This window comes from Eschrichtius robustus, chromosome X (assembly GCF_028021215.1).
Source record: "Eschrichtius robustus isolate mEscRob2 chromosome X, mEscRob2.pri, whole genome shotgun sequence".
NCBI lineage: Eukaryota > Metazoa > Chordata > Mammalia > Artiodactyla > Eschrichtiidae > Eschrichtius > Eschrichtius robustus.
In genome coordinates this window covers 74,754,439-74,775,080 of record NC_090845.1, presented here as the reverse complement: position 1 = coordinate 74,775,080, position 20,642 = coordinate 74,754,439, and positions in this window count along the sequence as shown.

The following is a 20,642-nucleotide window of genomic DNA, read 5'->3' as shown; positions in this document are numbered from 1 at the left end:
GCTGAGGGTACTTCCTAGCCCCTCCCAACCAGAGACTCTGTTTGGGAAATTGAGAGTTGCCTGGAGCAGCCCCCTTCCCTTACTGCCCAGGCAAAGAAGCTGAGAAACAGCCCCACCTGCTTTGTCTCTTGGTCCCATCTGACAAGAAGGGTTGGCAAGAACACCTGAAAGCTGTATGGCCCAGTGGTGGTTGAGCTGGGAGAAGGGCAGGCAGAGTTGATAGTTTACAGAGCAAATCCAGTGGGCCTGTTTGGCCAGGGAACTTGGGGCATAGGTCAGCTTGAGTTAAAACCAAAAAAGAGCCTTACCAAGTTTTACAAACACAGAGTTGCTTCTCCCACTGCACTTAGGCAGGGAACCTAATTCATAGTCCCACTCATTGCTGAATACAGCCTCCAGACTGTTGGACCAGGGAACCCAGCCAGAGCATGCATGAAGCTGTGTAGCCCATCCAACTGTCCTACCTACAGTGGTACTTGAACAAAAGGGCACAGCCTATGGTTTTCCCTGTCTGCAGAACAAAACCGGTGGCTTCCCCTGACCAGGGAATTCAGTGCACTCTTGCTTATTTGGGTCCCCAAACAATGAGCTGTATAGGCCCTCATTCCTGTCCTGCTGCCTGGCCAGAGCAGGAAAACTAATTCATAATCCCATCTACTGCTGAATGTAATACCCTATCCATCTAGGAAGTCTGACCAAGAGAATCCAGACAACTACAGAGCCCATCCTACAGCTTCACTTGGTTAGGGAAGCATGCCAGCAGTCCTATCCAACTGTTCGCAGCCAGTGGCACACCTCTCCATCCCCATCCTTAGAGCTTGAAGAGTTGTCTGACCCCAAAATAGAAAATAAATATCAGGCCCCACCTGTCCAACGCCATTATCAGCAGACACACCCAGAAATCCAAACTGAGCTGATGGGTGATGATGTGTCTCTGCCAAAGCAAAACCTGTAAAATCCAGAAGAGGAGCCCAATTGCTCAAATGGGAAGATACCAACATAAGGAATCAAGGATAATGAAAAACTAGGTAAATATGACACAACCAAAGGCAACTAATAAAACTCTAATAATGTAAAGAAATGGAGATCTATGGACTATCAGATAAAGAATTCAGAATAATCCTCTTAAGGAAGTTTAATGAACTACAAGAAGACTCAGACAGACAACTAAACAGAATTAGGAAAACAATGCAAGAACAAAACGAGAAGTTTGGCAAAGCTATAGAAACCATTAACAACAACAACAACTGCAACAAATCCGAACAGAAATCTTAGAGTTGAAAAATACAATAACTGAACTGAAGAATTTAGTAGCAAATTTCAAAAGCAGACTTGACCATGCAGAAGAAAGAATCATTCTCTTGGAAGATAGCATATTAGAAATTATCCACTCAGAGGAGCAAAAAGAAAAAAGAATGAAAAAGAGTGATGAAAGCCTACAGGACTTATGGGAATTCCAGAAGGAGAAGAGAAAGAGAAAGAGAAAGAGACAGAAAGTATATTTAAAGCAATAATGGCTGAAAACTTCTCGTACATGGGAAGAGAAAAGCACATCCAGATCCATGACGTCTAAAGGACCCCAAATAGTTTGAACCTGAATAGGGCTTATATTGAGAGACATTACATTGATAATTAAATTGTCAAAAGTCAAAGAGAAAGAAAGAATTTTAAAAGCAGCAAGAGAGAGAAGTTACATATATGAGAACCTCCATGAGATTATCAGCAGATTTTTCAATAAAAATATTTCAGACCAGGAGAGAGTGAGATGGTACATTCAGAATACTGAAAGAAAAAAAAATGACGAGAGAAGACGCCAGAGTAGAAGGACATTCTCTCACTCCCTCTTGCAAGAGCACAGGAATCACAACTAACTGCTGAACAATCATTGACAGGAAGACACCGGAACTCACCATAAATGATATCCCACGTCCAAAGAAAGACAATGGAGAAGCCAAAATGAGACAGTAGGAGGGGCGCAATCACAATAAAATCACATCCCATAACTGCTGGGTGGGTGACTCACAAACTGGAGAACAGTTACACCACAGAAGTCCACCCACTGGAGTGAAGGTTCTGAGCCCCACGTAAGGCTTCCCAACCTGGGGGTCCGGCAAAGGGAGGAAGAATTCCTAGAGAACAAGACTTTGAAGGCTAGCAGGATTTGATTGCAGGACTTCGACAGGACTGAGGGAAATGGAGACTCCACTCTTGGAGGGCACACACAAAGTAGTGTGCACATTGGGACGCAGGGGAAGGAGCGGTGACACCATAGGAGACTGAACCAGACCTACCTGCTGGTGTTGGAGGGTCTCTCCAGTGGCGGGGGGTGGCTGTGGCTCACTGTGGGGACAAGGACACTGGCAGCAGAAGTTCTGGGAAGTACTCCTTGGCGTGAGCCCTCCCAGAGTCTTCCATTAGCCCCACCAAAGAGCCCAGGTAGGCTCCAGTGTTGGGTCACCTCAGGCCAAACAACCAACAGGGAGGGAACTCAGCCCCACCCATCAGCAGACAAGCAGATTAAAGTTTTACTGAGCTCTGCTCACCAGAGCAACAACCAGTTCTACGCACCACCAGTCCCTCCCATCAGGAAACTTGCACAAGCCTCTTAGATAGCCTCATGCACCAGAGGACAGACAGCAGAAGCAAGAAGAACTACAATCCTGCAGCCTGTGGAACAAAAACCACATTCACAGAAAGATAGACAAGAGGAAAAGGCAGAGGGCTATGTACCAGATGAAGGAACAAGATAAAATCCCAGAAAAACAACTAAATGAAGTGGAGATAGGCAACCTTCCAGAAAAAAAATTCAGAATAATGGTAGTGAAGATGATCCAGGCCTTGGAAAAAGAATGGGGGCAAAGATCAAGAAGATGCAAGAAATGATTATCAAAGACCTAGAAGAATTAAAGAACAAAGACCTAGAAGAATTAAAGAACAAACAAACAGAGATGAACAATACAAAAACTGAAATGAAAACTACACTAGAGGGAATCAATAGCAGAATACCTGAGGCAGAAGAACGGATAAGTGACCTGGGAGACAGAATGGTGGAATTCACTGCCATGGAACATAATAAAGAAAAAAGAATGAAAAGAAATGAAGACAGCCTAATAGACCTCTGGGACAACATTAAACACAACAACATTCACATTATAGGGGTCCCAGAAGGAGAAGAGAGAGAGAAATGACATGAGAAAATATTTGAAGAGATTATAGTCAAAAACTTCCCCAATATGAGAAAGGAAATAGCCACCCATGTCCAAGAAGTGGAGAGAGTCTCAGACAGGATAAACCCAAGGAGAAACACACTGAGACACATAGTAATCAAATTGGAAAAATTAAAGACAAAGAAAAATTATTGAAAGCAGCAAGGGAAAAATGACAAAAAAATATACAAGGGAACTCCCATAAAGTTAACAACTGATTTCTCAGCAGAAACTCTACAAGCCAGAAGGGAGTGACATGACATATTTAAAATGATGAAAGGGAAGAAACTGCAACCAAGATTACTCTACCCAGCAAGGATCTCATTCAGATTTGACAGAGAAATCAAAAGCTTTACAGACAAGCAAAAGCGAAGAGAATTCAGCACCACCAGACCAGCTCTATGACAAATGCTAAAGGAACTTCTCTAAGTGGAAAACACAAGAGAAGAAAAGGACATACAAAAACAAACCCACTATAATTAAGAAAAAGGTAGTAGGAACATACATATTTATAATTACCTTAAACGTGAATGGATTAAATACTCCAACTAAAAGAAACAGGCTCGCTGAATGGATACAAAAACAAGACCCATATATATGCTGTCTACAAGAGACCCACTTCAGACCTAGGGACACATACAGACTGAAAGTGAGGGGATGGAAAAAGATACTCCATGAAAATGGAAATCAAAAGAAAGCTGGAGTAGCAATACTCATATCAGATAAAATAGACTTTAAAATAAAGAATGTTACAAGAGACAAGGAAGGAGAATACATAATCATCAAGGGATCAAGCCAAGAAGATATAACAATTATAAATATATAGGCACCCAACATAGGCGCACCGCAATACATAAGGCAACTGCTAACAGCTGTAAAAGAGGAAATCAAGAGTAACACAGTAATAGTGGGGGACTTTAACACCTCGCTTACACCAATGGACAGATCATCCAAACAGAAATTTAATAAGGAAACACAAGCTTTAAATGACACAATAGAGTAGATAGATTTGACATTTATAGGACATTCCATACAAAAACAGCAGATTACACTTTCTTCTCAAGTGCGCACAGAACACTCTCTAGGATAGATCACATCTTGGGTCACAAATCAAGCCTCAGTAAATTTAAGAAAATTGAAATCATATCAAGCATCTTTTCTGACCACCACGTTATGAGATTAGAAATCAATTACAGGGAAAAAATCGTAAAAAAATACAAACACATGGAGGCTAAACAATATGTTACTAAATAGCCAAGAGATCACTGAAGAAATCAAAAAGGAAATCAAAAATTACCTAGAGACAAACGACAACGAAAACACAATGATCCAAAACCTATGGGAGGCAGCTAAAGCAGTTCTAAGAGGGAAGTTTACAGCAATACAATCCTACCTCAAGAAACAAGAAAAATCTCAAATAAACAATCTAATGTTACACCTAAAGGAACTAGAGAAAGAGGAACAAAAAAAAAAACACAAAGTTAGCAGAAAGAAAGAAATCATAAAGAACAGAGCAGAAATAAATGAAATAGAAACTAAGAAAACAATAGCAAAGATCAATAAAACTAAAAGCTGGTTCTTTGAGAAGAAAACAAAATTGATAAACCATTAGCCAGACTCATCAAGAAAAAGAGGGAGAGGATTCAAATCAATAAAATTAGAAATGAAAAAGGAGAAGTTACAATAGACACGACAGAAATACAAAGCATCGTAAGAGACTACTACAAGCAACTCTATGCCAATAAAATGGACAACCTGGAAGAAATGGACAAATTCTTAGAAAGGTATAACCTTCCAAGACTAAAGCAGGAAGAAACAGAAAATATGAACAGACCAATCACAAGTAATGAAATTGAAACTGTGATTAAAAATCTTCCAACAAACAGCAGTCCAGGACCAGATGGCTTCACGGGTGAATTCTATCAAACATTCAGAGAAGAGCTAACACCTATCCTTCTCAAACTCTTCCAAAAAATTGTGGAGGAAGGAACACTCCCAAACTCATTCTATGAGACCACCATCACCCTGATACCAAAACCAGACAAAGATACTACAAAAAAAGAAAATTACAGACCAATATCACTGATGAATATAGATGCAAAAATCCTCAACAAAATACTAGCAAACAGAATCCAACAACACATTAAAAGGATCATACACCATGATCAAGTGAGATTTATTCCAGAGATGCAAGGATTCTTCAACATATGAAAGTCAATCAATGTGATACACCGTATTAACAAATTGAAGAAGAAAAGCCATATGACCATCTCAATAGATGCAGAAAAAGTTTCAACAAAATTCAACACCCGTTTATGATAAAAACACCCCAGAAAGTGGGCATAGAGGGAACCTACCTCAACATAATAAAGGCCATATACGACAAACCCACAGCAAACTTCCTTCTCATTGGTGAAAAACTGAAAGCATTTCCTCTAAGATCAGGAACAAGACAAGGATGTCCACTCTTGCCACTATTATTCAACATAGTTTTGGAAGTCATAGCCACGGCAATCAGAGAAGAAAAAGAAATAAAAGGAATACAAGTTGGAAAAGAAGAAGTAAAACTGTCACTGTTTGAAGATGACATGATACTATACATAGAGAATCCTAAACATGCCACCAGAAAACTACTAGAGCTAATCAATGAATTTGGTAAAGTTGCAGGATACAAAATTAATGCACAGAAATCTCTTGCATTCCTATACACTAATGATGAAAAATCTGGAAGAGAAATTAAGGAAACATTCCCATTTACCACTGCAACAAAAAGAATAAAATACCTAGGAATAAACCTACCTAGGGAGACAAAAGACCTGTATGCAGAAAACTATAAGACACTGATGAAAGAAATTAAAGATGATACCAACAGATGGAGAGATATACCATATTCTTTGACTGGAAGAATCAATATTGTGAAAATGACTATACTACCCAAAACAATCTACAGATTCAATGCAATCCCTAAGAAATTACCAAGGGCATTTTTTTACAGAACTAGAACAAAAAATCTTAAAATTTGTATGGAGACACAAAAGACCCCAAATAGCCAAAGCAGTCTTGAGGGAAAAAATACGTAGCTGGAGGAATCAGACTCCCTGACTTCAGACTATACTACAAAGTAATCAAGTAATCAAAGACAATGTGGTACTGGCCCAAAAACAGAGATATAGATCATTGGAACAGGATAGAAAGCCCAGAGATAAACCCACGCACCTATGGTCAACCAATCTATGACAAAGGAGGCAAGGATATACAATGGAGAAAAGACAGTCTCTTCAATAAGTGGTGCTGGGAAAACTGGACAACTACATGTAAAACAATGAAATTAGAACACTCCCTAACACCATACACAAAAATAAACTCAAAATGGATTAGAAACCTAAATGTAAGACCAGACACTATAAAACTCTTAGAGGAAAACATAGGAAGAACACTCTTTGACATAAATCACAACAAGATATTTGATCCACCTCCTAGAGAAATGGAAATAAAAACAAAAATAAACAAATGGGACCTAATGAAACTTAAAAGCTTTTGCAAAGCAAGGGAAACTACCAACAAGATGAAAAGACAACTCTCAGAATGGAAGAAAATATTTGCAAACCAATCAATGGACATAGGATTAATCTCCAAAATATATAAATAGTTCATGCAGCTCAATATTAAAAAAACCAACAACCCAATCAAAAAATGTGCAGAACACCTAAAGAGACGTTTCTCCAAAGAAGACATACAAATGGCCAAGAAGCACATGAAAACTGCTCAACATCACTAATTATTAAAGAAATGCAAATCAAAACTACAATGAGGTATCACCTCACACCAGTTAGAATGGACATCATCGGAAAATCTACAAACAACAAATGATGGAGAGAGTGTGGAGAAAAGGGAACCCTCTTGCACTGTTGGTCAGGATGTAAATTGATACAGCCACTATGGAGAACAGTATGGAGGTTCCTTAAAATCTAAAAATAGAATTACCATATGACCCAGCAATCCCATTACTGGGCATATACCCTGAGAAAACCATAATTCAAAAATACACATGCACCCCAATGTTTATTGCAGAAATATTTATAATAGCCAGGTCATGGAAGAAACCTAAATGTCCATCAATAAAGGAATGGATAAAGAAGATATGGTACATATATACAATGGAATATTACTCAGCCATAAAAAAGAACGAAATTGGGTCATTTGTAGAGACGTGGATGGATCTAGAGACTGTCATACAGAGTGAAATAAGTCAGAAAGAGAAAAACAAATATCGTATATTAATGCATATATGTGCAACCTAGAAAACTGGTACTGATGAGCCAGTTTGCAGGGCAGAAATTGAGACACAGATGTAGAGGACAAACGTATGGACACCAAGGTGAGAAAGTGGTGGTGGGTGGTCGTGGTGGTGTGATGAATTGGGAGATTGGGATTGACATATATACACTAATATGTATAAAATGGATAACTAATAAGAATCTACTGTATAAGAAAATAAATAAAATAAAGTTCAAAAATTCAAAAAAAAAAAAAGAAAAATGACAACAATACTATACCCAGCAAAGCTGCCCATCAGAACTGAAGGAAGGATAAAGACTTTCCCAAACAAACAAAAGCTGAGGGAGTTCATTACCACTAGATCTGCCTTACAAGAAATGCTAACAGTAGTTCTTTGAGTGGAAGTAAAAAGACACTAATTAACATCATAAGAACATAAAAAGGTAGGGCAATGCTCACCGGTAATGGTAAATACATAGTCACAATTAGATTCTGTCATTTGGTACAGTGGTGCAATATTCACTTACAACTCCAGTTTAAATGTTAAAAAATATAGTGAAAATAACCATAACTACAATAATCTGTTACTAGTTACACAATATAAAACATGTGTAAACTGTAACAACAATAACCTAAAATGTGACATTGTAGAGAAGTAAAAGTATAAAGCTTAGGCATTGAAGTTAAGTTGCTATCAGCTTAAAATAAAGTGTTACAATTTTAAGATATTTTATATAAGCGTCATGGTAACCACAAGGGAAAAACCTGTAGGAATTACACAAAAGAGCATAATTAAGAAGTCAGAGCATACTGATACCTAAACATGAAAAAAGAAAGCAGGGTAAGAAACAAGGGAAGAGAGGGAACATATCTCAATATAATAAAGGTCATTTATGACAAACCCACAGCCAACAAGGGGGAAGGGACAAATTAGGGGTATAGGATTAACAGATACAAACTACTATATATAAAATAGATAAGCAACAAGGATATACTCTAGCACAGGCAATTATATGCATTATCTTGTAATAACCTATAATGGAGTATATAATCTGCAAAAATACTGAATCACTATGCTGTACACCTGAAACTAACACAATTTTGTAAATCAACTATACTTCAATTAACAAATACCGGGGCTTCCCTGGTGGCACAGTGGTTGGGAATCTGCCTGCCAAGGCAGGGAACACGGGTTCGAGCCCTGGTCTGGGAGGATCCCACGTGCCGCGGAGCAGCTGGGCCCGTGAGCCACAATTGCTGAGCCTGCGCGTCTGGAGCCTGTGCTCCGCAGCAGGAGAGGCCGCGATGGTGAGAGGCCCGCACACCGCGATGAGGAGTGGCCCCCGCTTGCCACAACTGGCGAGAGCCCTCACACGGAAACGAAGACCCAACACAGCCATAAATAAATAAAAATTAAAAAAAAAATACTAAGTTGACCCAAGGAACTGAAGTAAGATCAGAGGGAGTGCTGGCTTAGAAGACCATGATGGGCTGTCACTCTAAATATCCTCTGGACCAGTGACTTGGACTTCTCCTCAGTCCCAGGGTGAAGAAACTACTTTCAGTGCAAACATTAGTGGGCAGCAATCTATTTGATGACACTATTAGCACTGTCATTGGTGGTTACAAGAAACATTACCACAGCAGGCCTAAAAAGGGAAACATCTTATTAATTAGCTACCCCCAATCCATCTCTCCCTTGCTGCTTCCCATTATAGAAGCTAGAAAGCCGAAAACTCAATTTCCTATACTCATTTGCAGATAAGAGTAACAATATGTCTCGGTTCTGTTAGTGCGACATTAAGCAGAAGTCTACTGACACTGACCCTTTACTCTTCCTCCTTCTCTCTGCCTTCAATGTAAACATGATGTCTGGAGCTTCAGCAGCCATCTTATGACAGTAGGACAACAGACATGAAGATGAAAATCAACATAGTGGGCTTCCCTGGTGGCGCAGTCGTTGAGAATCTGCCTGCTAATGCAGAGGACACGGGTTTGAGCCCTGGTCTGGGAAGATCCCACATGCCACAGAGCAACTAGGCCCGTGAGCCACAACTACTGAGCCTGCACGTCTGGAGCCTGTGCTCCGCAACAAGTGAGGCCACGATAGTGAGAGGCCCGTGCACCGCGATGAAGAGTGGCCCCCACTTGCCGCAACTAGAGAAAGCCGTCGCACAGAAACAAAGACCCAAAAAAACACAGCCAAAAAAAAAAAAAAAAAAGAAAATCAACATATTAAGAAGAGCAGGTCAGAAAAAAATAGAACTTCCTTGGGTCCAGATGGCATTGTTGAACAACTAAATCAACACCAGCAATGACGTACCTCTAGACTTGTTTTTATGTGAAAAAATAAGCCATTGTTTGCTTAAGCCCCAATGTTTTGCTATGTAAATTGCATCTGAACATATTCTTAATACAGAAGCTAATAGCAGCTGCCACTGAGTGGTCAAAAGTTCTACTTTGTAGAGCATGTGATACACCACCCACCCACCCCTCATCCTTTACAGAGAATTCAGAGTATCTTGGGAGAAAATTATGGTCTGGAGTTCCTGCAGAATGGCCATGGATATTCATTATGCATTCTCTAAGGAAATTTGGAAAGGCGTTATGTTAATCTGTGCCATTTGAAAACATGAACAGGTCTATATAATGAAGTAAGGTAAGTATGGACTAGGTTTGAAAACAATAAAAGTATTTGCAATTACATGGCCTTTCTTTGAAATGTGGCCCTCAAAATACTCTCTAAATGCTTTCACAAATAAAAATAACTCTGATTTACTTAATGTTTCCACTTTCACATCTCAGAGATAATTTATTGTTTCAGGAGTATGTTAATTACAAGGTGCACAGATTTGCGTCTACAATTCAAAAAATGTGCCAACAATCTTCTTACCCAGCCAGCTTTGAAAATGTGGCTTGTAACATACCTTGGAAACTGAGGAGCACTGCTGAGCTGGGACCATTTCTGCCAATTATTGCCTACTGGGGCAGGAGAACAAATTTAATGGCATTCTGCAACACGCCACTACCAATGGAAAAAAATCCTGCCTCTCTGGATAAAATTCTAGCTTGAAATAGCCTAAAATTAGCAGACTAATATTCCATTGTAGACCACAATGAAGATTTGTTTTCAAAGTAACTTTTATATAAATTACATTTGAGTAATATTAGTTTTCAAAGGTATAAAAAACTGGAGATCCTATGGTTTTAAGCCGTGCTATAGCACAAAAATGTCAAACATCTAAAAGGTGAGATAAAACAGAAATACAGGAGAGAAGTTTAAAATGACAAAGAAACAGACAGCTCTAGATATTGTAATGTATAAATATCATCACCATCATCATTCTTTATTTATATATGGAGCTTAGACGAATTCAGTCTTAACAAAATAACACGTGAACAAATACATTACAAAAATCTATTGTTTGTATAGAAATCTCCTTACAGTTTGACATTTATCTCTTTCTGAAATGATATTCAAACAAGATAGATCACCAATGCAAGATATCTAGTATATAAGAAATGAGCCCCTTCACTGATATAACTAGTTTTAGTCTGATAATCCTAAATTTCTAGTTTTACTTTTCTCCTCTGCCATTGTCTGATGCATCTTTATTTAGTATTTCTCATAGTTGTTTGTGATATTTCTATTTTCTTTCTATTTCTTCCCAGACCATCGAATAAGTGGTTTTGATTTTTAAAAAATAATCAGTATATGACAGAAAGGGGATGATATTTGTAGACTACATAAAATGTCTCCAAATAATTCAGGTTTTTTTCCCCAAGAGGTACAGTATGAAATAAATACCTAATGGAGCAGAGAGATGTGACTGTGTCTTAAAGTTAGTCTTGGTTATAAAGTGATGATATTACCATATCTAAGGAAAGGATTCGTCAAAGAGAGAATTGGTCCACAATGGAAGTTTAAATTATTCATAATTCAGTTACATTTTTAAAATTTTTATTGAGCACCTAGAAGGTGATTTATGCACAGAATCTGTTCTTGAGGAGCTTATATTTTAGTAGGGAGTGCAAAAAAGTTAAAAGAGAGAGAAAGAGAGAATATCAATGGGTTAAATGTTATGACCAATATAAACCCACAGCACTGGGGGAGTACAGAGGAAAAGTACCTAATCCAGCCTGGGACATGCAGGGGAGGAGTCTTGAAGGATATGACAGATGAGACACATGCACTGGATCTTAAAGGTAGAGTTTAGAATAATTCAGGTGATTGAACAGAAGAGGTGGGAATAGGAGTAGACGGAGGGTTTCTTGGCAGAGAGTTCAGAAATAGCATGATGTGGGCATAGAAGTACACCTGAGTCAGTGCTACTGGAGCAAAAAAAGGGAGGATGGAGACAAGCAGAGGCCAGATCATGAAGGCCCCGGAGACCAGCTTGGACTTTACCCTTTGCCAATTTCTCACACTGAGGTTTTCCTAGATGTGTTAACAAGTATGCCAAAGCAGAGGACAAACTTACGAGGCATCAATTTTAACTTGATGGTATGTAATTTGAAACAATATTTCTATATTAAAATAAACATATATTATCATTTACAATTCAAAATTGCCAGTGAACAAGTTTAGGATAAAATACAAGACTTCAAAGAATTTTCAAACTTGTAGTCCTTGTCACCACCCTCCAACCTTCCTGAATTTCAGGGTTTTTGTGAGAGGTCATCTTTCTTGCATGGCACTTCAGAAGAAAAGTTTTAGAACCACAGTTCTAAACTATGGGCAGTCATTGAAGGATTTTAAGCAGAGGAATGATAAGGTGAGGTTTGTGTTTTAGATCACCATGGCAATTCTGTGAAGGATGGAAGGTAGGGTGGAGCAGGGCAGGACAATAGCTTAGGAAGCTATTACAACAGTGCTGATCAGGGGTTAAACAGGGCCATGGTGGATGGAGAAGAGTGGCAGAGACCAGAAAAATTAGCAGAATTTAATGACTAAATATTAGAAGTTGGGAAAAGGGAGAAATCTAGAAAATGTTCTAGTTTCTGCCTTTAATATCTGGATAGATAGGTTATAATGGGTAGAGAATCTGGCTTTAAGGAAGAGATAATCACTTCATGTAGGACAAGTCGAGTGTGAGGTGCTTGGTGAGACATCTAGGTCAGAACTTTGTCTGACCCAAATGGGTTACAATATATGGGACCATGGATCTCCTCAGCCCTCAGCATGGCTGGGTTTTTCCAGGGGCAGCTAGAGTCCCCAGCTGGTCAGGTTACAAACCTGAGGCTGTGCACTACCCATGCATTAACTCCAATGTGTTATAATTATTTCCATTTTCTATGTGTGCCATGCCATTAAAAAATTGGGGAAGCACCAGTCTAGTTGATGGTGCCCAGTTGGCTACTGAATATATGTGTGAAACTCAGAAGAGCTAACAGGGGTGCAGATATAGATTTGGGCATCATTCACACAAAGATACTAGTTAAATCCAGGGAAGTGGATAAGGTAAAGAGATGCACCAGAAGGAGTCCATAAATGACTAGTAAGAGAGGTCCAGTGAATTCAGGGTATTTCTGTTGTGCAAATGGCATATTAAATAATAAAAATAATAGCTAACATTTTTGAGAATTTAATATGTGCCAGATATTGTTCTAAGCACTTTGCATTTATTAATTAATTTAATCCTAACAGCAATCCCATGAAGTAGTAAACATTATTGTTATTCCCATTTTACAGTGGAGGGAATTGAGGTAATGAGAAGTTAAGTAGGTCACCCAAAGACCCATAACTAGGAAGCAGAAGAGCCAGGGATTGATGTTATTGACTAGTCAAATCATGCAGCTCACTCCTCTTGTTCTATATCTGTGATCCACAAGCAAGCTTCTGATTATGTTTTGACTTCCCATTTAAGCTACTGAGAGAGAATGGGCTGATCAGAGAATGAGTGATTATGATCCCTTTGACAATTATAACTATCATTATAAAATAGTGAGCTAATGCTCTGGTTTAGATGCCAGTCTTCAGTGAAGTTGGTGAGTGTAAGTCAGCTCTTTGGAGACTAATCAGCTTTAGAATACAGACAGAATTGAACATTTGCCCTTGAAAGGCTAAGTGCCAGACCTTACACTGTGATAATTCTCAGAAAATAATGCTACCCATTGAGGTCTCTGGGCAGCCAAAGGACTTCTGGTAAGGCCTGACATAATTTTCTTTTGCACTTCAAACGATAGAAGCAGGAAAAAGAAAATAAAAGGCAAATTAAATGAAAGAGATATAGGTTCAGCTTTCTATATGCAAAAACAGTTGAATGCAGTGATCCTGCTCACCAGGATCTACAGAAGGTAAGGAGGAGCCCAGACTTCAGTTCAGTAAATAGATCAAATTTTTTGGCTCAGGTTAATATGAAAAATACTGTATTTACAACCAACTGTGTGTTGAAAAAAAGCAAACCCAGTATATTTATACACGTAGTTTGCATTTGCTTTTTTAAACATCTGTCAATCAGATCTCCAATCAGTTTGAAAAGTCAGGAGCCCAGGTCAGAGAAAGGTAAACCACAAATAATTGAAACTCAGGAAAAAAATGCCATTGTTAATTGGCAAGTTGGGTAGCTCAGAATTGTTTTTCCTTTCATCTGAGAATGAAGAGGATATCTTTCTCTTGACAATGCTGCAAAAACCTATGCTGTCTCTGTTACACGTTCTTAAGTAAACATACTTTCAAGTAATCAAGAATTAAGGACAAAAGTACCAAAGGAAGAGGTCAAAAATTATAAAGAAAAATAACAAAATGTTAGATGGGATTTTTGTATCTCACGTGTAAATATTTTCTGTTAGGCAAACTATTAAACTCTCTAAACTATAAAGTTCTAATCTATAAAATTTGGATAATGGTAGTTACTTCAGAGGATGAAGGTTAGTTGCAATAATTTGTGTATATAAGTACCAGCACATAGTGCCTGACACATGTCAGACAATCAATAAAAAGTAAATATCATAAACTCTGTGCAAGTCTTCCCACACATGATATGATTAGAGTCTTACTTTGAAAATGTAAGTTATCTCACTATTAACCACACACAGTGTTGACTTCTTAGAAGTATTTAGAAAAAAGTTTTCAGGGTGTATTTAATCTTGGCATTTTCTTTGAAATGCTCTGTGGCCATTGCCTGTAAATCTCACACTGGTGACCTACATGAACTTGTCACATCAGTGCCTGTTGTTTGTATACAGGTTTTAGTTGGTGGCATGATCCCGTCTTAAAACCACTCCTATGAAATGAAAAGTTGCTTTCCCCCACCCCCCCTTTTCTACAATTTTCAATTCCCTTTGAATCCAGACCTGCCTTATACTGCCATCTCCTGGAAGTATCTGGTCTTGAACAACTTTTTGATTTATTTAGTAATATTTTGCTGGTCAGTGGCTTGCTATCAGAAATCAGTATCTACATGTTGGTTTTGATCTTCCCAGTATCCCTTCTTTTAGATAACACTGAGTAATCACTGGGCAATAAGCATGCGGATTTTCTAGAGTGATTCATGACTTCATCCTAGGGCAGTGGGATCAACAGAAGCATTGCAAATGAAAATGGCCAATAAAGATTGAGCTTTTTTTTTTTTTTTTTTTTTTTTTTTTTTGCTACAGCGATTTCAGCTGGCTATACGGCTGAATGAGACAAATGTAACTTTATATATTATCAAACCTAACACAGCTATAATATGCTAGATAATTTCCTTAGAGGATCATAGGAGGGAAAAGTCAATGAAAATGGGAAGCTAAATATTCATCCCATTGGGAATTGTTTTCAGATGATAATCCATAGCAGTGTGGCAACGTAGAAGAATATCAAGACTTGGAGTCAGGAGACTGTGATTCTAGGTCTTATTGTAATAGCTGTAATAGCTGTGTAGCCCTGTACAAGCCAATTCCTCTTTCTGGCCTCAGTTTCTACATACTGTAAAACAAAGTAGTGGAACTAGGTGATCTACAAGTTCATTACAGGGTCTCACATTCTGTGGTTTTATGAAAGGTCAAGATGACATTGTGATTAATCATATCCAGTGGGAGTAGACAGATTTATTGAAATGGTGTTGCTGAATCTTACAGAGATGGGGGAAGTGACATATATAGGTTTGCCCATAATTGCTATTGAAAGAAAATATATTGATAATAATGGGTGTATATATGAAATCTGACCGTGATTATGTCTTATGTCAAATACAAGTTTTCTGGTTCTCTTTAGATGTTACTATCCTTTTTGTTGCATTCTAGTATCAGGAGCCCCAATGCTACTATTGGAACACAGGTCAGGTTATACACTAATAGCCAACTAGGAGACAAGATTTGGGGATCACAGATCTAAGAGACCTGTGGGTTGAAACAGTGTTGGTCCCTGATAAAACATGCTTGCTAACATGGATATGAAGACCTAATATCCAACTTAAGCCTTAATTTGAGATCATTTATCATTTCCCTAACAGAGCAGGGTTCTCGTGGAATTGGGACATTGGACTTCAAGGTTTGAGAGCCAGCAGAAAAGAGTCGTTCAAGGTACACTGCTATGGAGGAAAAACAAATGACCACAACCAGCTAGTTACAGAGGTTAGAGGAGTCAAGATTGTGAGTATAGACAGTTATCATTTCATGAAGCTTGAGCGTGAAGGGAAAGAGAGGGAATCCAGACTGTCGGATACAATGGAGAATGCCCCATTTTTTAGAGTCACCAAGCCCTAAGACCTTTGCAACTATCCAACCCCACGATGTAACCTGGGCAGGAGACCAATAAGTCTGTGTAAGACTACCTAGCTGAGAACCAGAACCATTAGAGGGCAACATTGAGAAGACATATTCACTGTATAGTAGAAACTAACATAACACTGTAAAACAAGTATACTCCAATTAAAAAAAAAAAAAAAAAAGACATGTGCTCCACGTTAATGGGCTGCTCTGCATCCAAGCCAAGATCTATGCTAGTTGCTGGTAACACCGAGTAGATACATCCTGATCTCAATTTCAGTGAGCTCAAGGTCCAATTTCATTTCTGTATCACTCTTCAGTAACATTACTTAGAGTCAGACCTTACATATTCAGACCTTCCTGAAATATGTCTTACTGCTTCAAAGCCATTTGCTTACTCTGCCTAAAATATTATCCTTGTTTCTTCAAATTCTTGTTAACTTCTTTACAATTCAACTCAAACATCACATCCTCTTGAATACTTTTCTTGTTTAAATGCCCTCTCTCTGTCTTCCCATAGCACTCTGTGCTTACCTCTATCATAGTACTTATCACACTGTACTGACAAAATTGATATATCTGCCTCCTCCAGTGAGACTTTGAGTTCCTTAAGGAATTATGTCTTCTTTATCTTTGTATCCCCACCACCTATTCTAATGCTTCACATATAGTAGGTACACAAGATAAATGTTTGAAAACATTTATGAATGAAGGAAAATACAGCATGCTTTACCTAATCTCATTAAACTTTTACCTGTAGAGAGCTTTATGGATCCTGATTCTTTCATTCTGGATTTCAGCTTTATTTCCACATCTTGTATAACCTACAAATCCGATCTGCATGTCTTTTAGTAGTGTGACACTACTAGAGACTTCCCTCTAAGTTTAACATAGATCCATTAATCACCACTCGTTGGTAAAAGTCTTCCAGTTATTAACCTCCGGTTAATGCCGTTACCCAGATCAGGTTATCCCAGGACCTTAACAAATATCTTGCTGAAATCCAGACTTTTTAAATCTATAACATTACTATCATCTATCTGTCTAGTGACACTATCAAAAAGGAAATGAAGCTAAACTGACCTCTAAATTGGTCACCCTTACTAAAACCTACATTCCTCTTCAGAGTTCATCCCTAATCCATCCTTCTCTTCTATTTCTAAACACAGGGAAGATTATGTTTTCCCAGCAATACCTCATATACATGCCTTTTCTCAGACTATTCCCTTTGAAAATATCTTCCCCCTTCTTCACTTGTTCACATTATTATTCGAGATTCAGTTCAAATTCAACTTCCTCCAAGAACCCCTTTAAGAATCTCACCCCTCATTTCACCTTTTATGATGACGTGAAATGGGATTGTCCCTGATATTTTTCTGTAGCCTGTGAAGAAAATGAGCGATTTGAGGGTAGAAGTTTGATCCTGGTGTCCTTCACAGTCAATTACAGAGCAGGGAGTAGGACAGAGATCTCTTAGTATAATAAAGTCAAAATTAATAGTTCACATATAATATGTTTACAATATTTAAATTTGTCATATAATGCATATGTGGCTTGGGGGAAGAAGATTCATTTTAATGTGTCAGATATGATGTACATTAAATATATTAGGAGAGAACATACTTATAATTCTAACCCTACCCCTACCCCTACCTATATCCACAGAAGATATCCAGAGATGAATCCTGAGGGACAGAAAGGAGTGATCCAAATCTATCATACGGACTATAACATTATATCCTATAAGCTACATTGCATCACAGTAAGTTATCTTTATGCTAATTCCACACCCCACCACCTTACACTAGAATATGCACTGCTTGAGTTCCAAGACTGTGTCATAATCACTGTGTGGAATTAAATTCTTTCATTCCTGTGCGTGTTTCCATGAGAACCTAATTTCTAAGTAATTCTTAAAGCTTATATTTTATATAATGTATAAACTGATGAAAGTTTTCAGTTTGGAAGATGATTGACTACTATTTTGTCTTCTGTATCAGTGGCAATGTCTACAATCATCTAATCAAACCATTAAATAACGGGCCGAGTTTCCTTTAAACTTTAGTTCCTACTTCAGTCTCTACTTGATAGTGCTACCTTCATATATCCTTACACATTAATACCTGGAACTTTCGTCCTCTAAGTTTAAATCCTAGTTTTACTACTTATTAATGGTGTGCCTTCTGACAAATTACATAAAATCTCCAAGTCTCATTTCCTTATCAATAAAAGAGGGATCATAATTCTTACCTCAAAAGATTGTTATAAAAATGAATAAAATAATGTATGCGTATCAAGGTGAAAAAATTATTTAAACCCCACCCTAAATATAGTTTCTCTTGCCTCCTAAGGTGTGCGTGGTCAGGGAGTGGAGTTGGTGGTGGCATAAATTTCCATCAATAAGAAAATTGGGCTTTATTCTTTTCCCATCTGTATTAGTTTCCTGTGACTGCTGTAACAAATGACCAAAAACTAGATGGCTTAAAACAATATACATTTATTCTCTCACAGCTCTAGAGATCAGAAGTACAAAATCAGTATCAGTGGGCTAAAATCAAGGTGTCAGCAGGGCCTCACACCTCCTGTAAGCTCTAGAGTAGAATCAGTCTCTTGCCTCTTTCAGTTTTTGATAATTGCTGGTTTTCTTTGGCTTGTGGCCATATCACTTCAATCTTCAAATCTCTCTCTGCTCCATCTTCATATCACCTTTTCCTCTATGTGTGTCAAATCTCATTCTGCCTTCTTCTTATGAGGATACATATAATTACATTTAGGGCCCACCTAGATAATCCAGGATAATTTCCCCATATTGAAATCATAAAGTTAATCACATCTGCAAAGTATATTTTTCTAAGTAAGGTAACATTAACAAGTTCCTGGGATTAGAACCAGGTATTTAGGGGTGCCCATTATTTAGTCTACTACATCACCCATTTCTAGGCTGGGGAGAGAGAGGGAGAGAGAGAGAAAGAGAGAGAGAAGACGGAGAAGGAGAAGAGAAGGAGAGGAAGGGGAAGAGGAAGAGGAAGAAGAAGAAGAAGGAGAATAAGGAAGAGGAGGGAGAGGGGGAGGAGGAGAAGGAGGAGAGGAGAGGTGAATGGAGAGAATGAAATCTCAAAGCATCTACTAATCTGTAGGTTCTTCTGAAGAGTGAGCCCCCAGCATGTGTGGACTTATGTTTTTCATATTATGTTAATTTGTCTTTGGATACAAAATGATAGGTCTTAAGATGAGTGTTATGGACTGAATTGTGTCCCACAAAATTCATGTTGAAGCTCTAACTTCCAATGAGACTGTATTAGGGCCAGGGCGTTTAAGGAGATAACTAAGGTAAATGAGGTCATAAGGGTGGGCCTTAATACAACAGGACTAGTGTCCTTATAAGAGGAAGAAGAGATACCAGGAGAATGTGATCACAGAGAAAAGACCATGTAAAGACACAAAGAAAAGGTGACATCTGCAAGCCAAGGAGGGAGACCAACCCTGTTGGCACCTTGATCTTGGACTTCCAGCATCCAGAACTGTGAGAAAATAAGTTTCTCTTGTCTAAGCCATCCAAGCTGTGGTATTTTGTTATGGCAGCAGTAGCATACTAATACAATGAGTAAATAGATAGAGAACCATTGTTTTATGTAACAAAATAAGAGAATTAAGTTCGGGGAGAGTGGCTCTGGAGGAGCTTGGCAAACAGAGTAGCAGGGAGATATAAGGGGAGCCTTGAGGGAGAGAGGGCTGAGCAATATGGAAGCATGCTGGAACCTGTGGAATATGATGACTGGTGAGAAATTCCTCATAGCAGTATGGCCAAAAGACTTGCAAAAAGAGGCATGTCTAAAATTAAGTTCCAAGTTGCTCATTTTGCATCAGTGGAAAATCTCTCTTTGATTCCAAATTGCAAGTCAAGTGTGCTCTTTGCTACACAATGCTTCTACGAGCAATTTGGGAGGAAATCAAGGGATAGGAACAGAGTTCCATAACTAGCTGGATGTTAGACAGAAAAACTATGCAATAGAGAGATTAGTGGAAGCAGGAACTCAAAAACAGATGTGATTATGAGACCATAATTCCCTGAGGATTCACAGAAATTACAGGGAGAGCAGTAGACCTCACAATGTATATTAGAGGACTTGTGCCAAAATTATGGAAATTTCAAAGCACAGGATAATATCAGCTGACATCTGGATAGCATATGCAAATTGTCCAGTACAGTGTCTGATGTTTAATAACCACCCAGAAAATGATGGTTTATTTTTCCACTTCCTTTTCTTACTACTGATGAGGAAAGGTAGGTGTGTCTAAGAGTTGAAATAAGAGAAATTTTTCAATAAGTTATAGATGGCCTAATATTCAGCTTAATCCTTTGTGGAGTCTCTAACACTCTAGTGTTCATGAAGAAAAAGGGAAACTATATGTAAAAATAGTGAGGTACAGGGGCCTCAAAAGAGCAGTGTGAACATTTTGTAGATT